We start from the raw sequence: 4489 nt of genomic DNA, 5'->3' as shown, positions 1-4489 counted from the left end.
TAGAGCCCGGTAAAGTAACCTCATTGAGTGAGCTGAAGATTGAAAAGCAAGAGGTTTTGTGATTGTCAACATTTGGGGGGAAATGTTAAATCTATTAATGTACATAAAAACATTTTTTTTAAATGACTTATTAAAAATGATACTTAAAATAAGCAAAATCAAATAGAAAGACTACATTCAGTTATTTTCATATTTTATTGCTATTGGGGTTTTTTTCCTTTCCTTTTTTTTTTTTGTTTTTTTTTTTTTGTTTGTTTGTTTTGTTTTTTTATTGTTTTTTTTTGTTGGATTTTTTGTTTTGTTTTGTTTTATTTATATTTTATTTTTGTTTAGGTGAGGTTTGTTTTTGTTTTGTTTTGTTTTTGTCTTTTTACTTATTAATTAATTAATTTTTATTTTTGGTACATCCACATGAAATGAACAATATCATGAAATGTCTTAGTACCATTTCTCAGTTTACTGCTATTTTTAAAAAAAATGAAAACAGACATGCTTGGTATATAACAAGGATGATAGTGATCTTTACGGCGTGCACCATCTTAAATTATTCACATTGCCACATCGACTATAAAAGTTTTGTGCTAAGACCAAGACATACCCTTGGAGGAGACAAGTCACAAAGTTAAATAACAAATTAAAAAATAAAAACAAAGAAAAATGGTAATATGGAGAGACGTTGAGTAAAACGATCAATAAAATATATAACCGCATTGCGATCAAACCGTTTCTGTAAGCAACGCATCGAAACGAAATATTAATGCGATGAAAATGAAAAAGTCGTTAAGTAATTCTAATTGTACTTCCACATATTATTTCCGTACCATTTTCCTTCCATCTCTGGCTTCCGAAATTGAAGAAAAATAGTTCTTTTTTAATTAAGACTGTCTAGATAGCATATCTATAAGCTCCTGTTGTTTTGTTGTTGTTTTTTTGCTGGAGAGCAATTTGTGAATGAAATATTACATTGTCTGCCTGTGTGTGTATTTGTGTGCGTGTGTGTGTGTGTGTGTGTGTGTTTCTTCTTACTTTTTTTGGATATACTCTCAATGTTTCCTGAAGTGTTGTCGATGAATATTTATTATTTTTTATCCACCCAGTATTTAAAGATATATTTCCATCTAAACGTCTTGTAACGTGAAGGCAGCAGCTTCTTATGGTTCACACTATTATGTTATGACGATCGACCCAATCAGCAAAGTCCGGTCCGCATTCGTGCACCGTCGCGAACCCGCCCGGTAGCATCGTCACAACACACCTTTCGACTAGATGCTCTGCCGTTTCGGGTTCTTGCCCACAGCGTGGACATAAAGGACAGGAAGTTAGACCCCACTGATGTAACGCACCGGCCGTTAGGCAGCTCCTCGACCGAAGCCGATTCGCAGCTACCCAGTGTCTCCTCTTACTGGTATCAAAGCCTGGCAACTTCTCACCAAGCTTAGAGGAGTGTAGGTCCCCGCCCCCACGAGGGATTGAATTCGTCCAAACCGACTTCCATCTCGTATGTGCAGCTCTGTCCGTAGTCAGGGATTCTGCGTACAAGGGTTGCCGGGACTTATTTCGGCTCGAAACGGGGGCACCGTTCATTATGCGCATGAGAGGGGTATCCCCATTCCCTCTCTCTTTGATCTTACTCAGCCAGTTTCCCGTAATGGTCTCCCTCCGGACATCGGGGGGCTGGATCGCTGCCATCACCGGGCCCCATTCTCTAGGGGTTGTTGCTAGCGTTCCCGACACTATGTGCATCGACTTGCGAAGTTTTACATCCACCTTCTCAACGTTTCTGCTTCTACCCCACACTGGAGCGCAATACTCCGCGGTGGAATAGCATAGTGCCAGGGCGGATGTTCTCAGGAGCGCTTGGCTAGCGCCCCAAGTCGATCCCGCCAGCTTCCTCAGAAGACTGTTCCGCTTCTCTATCTTCCGGGCAACCCCTTCGAGATGAACCCGATAGGTAAGGCTGCGATCCAGCGTCACCCCTAGGTATTTTGGACGCGGCTCATATGGGAGTGGCTGGTCCCCGACTAGGACATTCAGTTTACGGGTGTGCCAACCACTGCATAAGTGAAATGCAGTGGCCACGGTTTTTGAAGTGTTCATCTTCAGGTACCACTTGTCAAAGTACGATTTGAGTCTGGTGACGTCCTCGCTGAGTACGCTCTCGAGACGGGTCCACACTTTACTCTGAGTAACGAGTGCCCAGTCGTCTGCGTATCCCAACCTCAGGGAGGAAGTGTTCGGCATATCGCTAATGTAAACGTTAAACAACATTGGCGCAAGTACCGACCCCTGAGGGACCCCATTCTTCAATTTCCTAACTTTGCTCGTGGCGTCTCCCAGCGCGACGTGGAATTGCCTTTCCCCTAAGATCGAAGAGAACAACTTCAAGGTCTTTTTGCACCTTATGATTTTTGCAAGTTTGAGCATTAACCCATCGCACCAGACCGTATCGTACGCCGCTGATAGGTCTATAAACACAGCACCTGTTTGCTGTTTTCTCTCGAACCCGTGCTCAATATGCTCTGTAAGGGCAATGACCTGCTCCGTGGTGCACCTCCCTTCCCTGAAGCCTGCCTGCTCAGGTGGCAGGGCAGCGTCTAGGACCGGCCCCCATCGGTTTAATAGAACACGCTCCAACAGTTTGTAAAGACAGCTCAGCAGCGATATGGGTCTGTAACTGTCTGCCTCCTTCGCCGGCTTCCCTGGCTTCAGGATGGCAACTATCTTCGCATGCTTCCACACTTGTGGAAGCTTTCCGTTTGCAAGGATGTCAGACATTGCCTCTGCTAGCCAGGCCCGTGCCCTGGGGCCCAGATGCGTCACCATATCGGGATATACACCATCTATCCCAGCTGCTTTGCCGTTCTTCACTTCGCTAATGGCTGCACCCACTTCTCGGGGACTGAACGGGGCCGTCCAGTCCGACTCCTCCGCAGGTAGCGAGTCCAAAATCGTACGGTACGCCTTGCGGACACCGCGCTCAAAAGCCTGATTAGGGACCCGCTTGCTACGGTTCTTAATTCTTGGCAATTGTGTCTGCCTCGCATTCCGGTGCAGCCTTCGCGAAATTCCGATCTGGGTCCAATTTCTTTATCAAACGCCAAGCGTGGCGGCTGGAGTGTGTAAAGTCGAGACTTTCCACGGTCTCCTGCCACCGTTGCTTCCTTCCCTCTGCCAGAGACTGGAGTAGTCTATCGGCTGTGTCCTGGGACTGGGTCTGCTGGTACTCTCGGTACAGCTCTTCCGACTCTGCTGTCCAGCAAGGGGTGTAGAATTTCCGTTTGCCCCGTGGAATAGAGCGTTGAGCGCTCTTAACCAGTAGCCTACTAAATCTGGTTATATTCTTGGACTTGGGAGGAATGGCAGGGCAGACCTGCTCGATATAGGAACTGAATTCCTCCCAGTCAGCCTTCCTGAAATTCCATCTGCAAAGTGGGAGAGACTGCACCCTCGGTATTGTCACCCCAGCTGTGACAAGAACCGGCCTGTGCTGGCTATGCGGGAAGTCCCCGAGGACTGTCCGCTTCACCTGCAACGGTTCACCGTTCGCGCCTTTCGTTACGAGGGTGAGGTCTGGAGTATACTCCTTCTTATGGCGGGTACCCCGGAAGGTACCCTTGGCTGTAGGATCGTACACTAGGTGTAGATCATTACAGTCCATCCATGAGCGGAGTTGTCTTCCTGCCTCGTTGCAGTCTCGGTAGCCCCATTCGTGATGGTGGCTATTAAAGTCTCCCAGACAGATGGAAGGATGGCTGACCACCGGTACCGGTGGTGTAGTCCAAGTCGCTCTAGGTGGTTTGTAAATATTATGCAAACACAGTCCACCTACTTCCACGGAAATTCGGTTCACCCCATTGCTGTCCGTTACGCTCTCAATGACCCTTACCTTCGATGGCTCTTTAGCGTAAACGCTAACCCCTCCTTTGAGCCTCGAAGTGTCCTCGCGTTGGACCACCGTATAGCCTGGGATCTGGAATCGGGAAGATTGCGCGCCTGAATAAAGGTGGGTCTCCTGTAAAAGGAGGATATCAACGCAATGAACGGCCAGTAGCTTTGATAAAAGCTCATTTTTTGCCATACTCTGGCTCTCGACGTTCAGGGACAATATACGCGTCAGTTCGCCATCCCCGCCGTCGCATTTTCCAATCGGCAGGCCGCGAATCGATTGATGCATGGGACGTTTGCTTTTTTCTCGGACGTGCCGACGACCCGGGCGACACGAACGCGGTATTATTTGGCTAGGCGGCAGACCGCTTCGCCATTGACGGGACTGTTTGGGACTCGACATAAGGACAATAGTGTGGCGCCCGGGATAGGGCTGCTATTCGGGCACCGGGTTTGGATCAAATTTAGTCACACACCGGGGCGAGCAGCTCATGTGGCTCGTTGGCTCGATACCCGGGATGGTCTCGTGACGGTCGACCGGGATTTACACCTTTGCCCTCCCGTGTGCCTCAAGCCCCCTCACCAACTGCAAGGTAAAGATCCA

Source organism: Berghia stephanieae, chromosome 4, assembly GCF_034508935.2.
Source record: "Berghia stephanieae isolate SIO BIC M18660-M18661 chromosome 4, UCSD_Bste_1.3, whole genome shotgun sequence".
Taxonomy (NCBI): Eukaryota; Metazoa; Mollusca; class Gastropoda; order Nudibranchia; family Aeolidiidae; genus Berghia; species Berghia stephanieae.
This window is presented reverse-complemented; position numbering follows the sequence as displayed.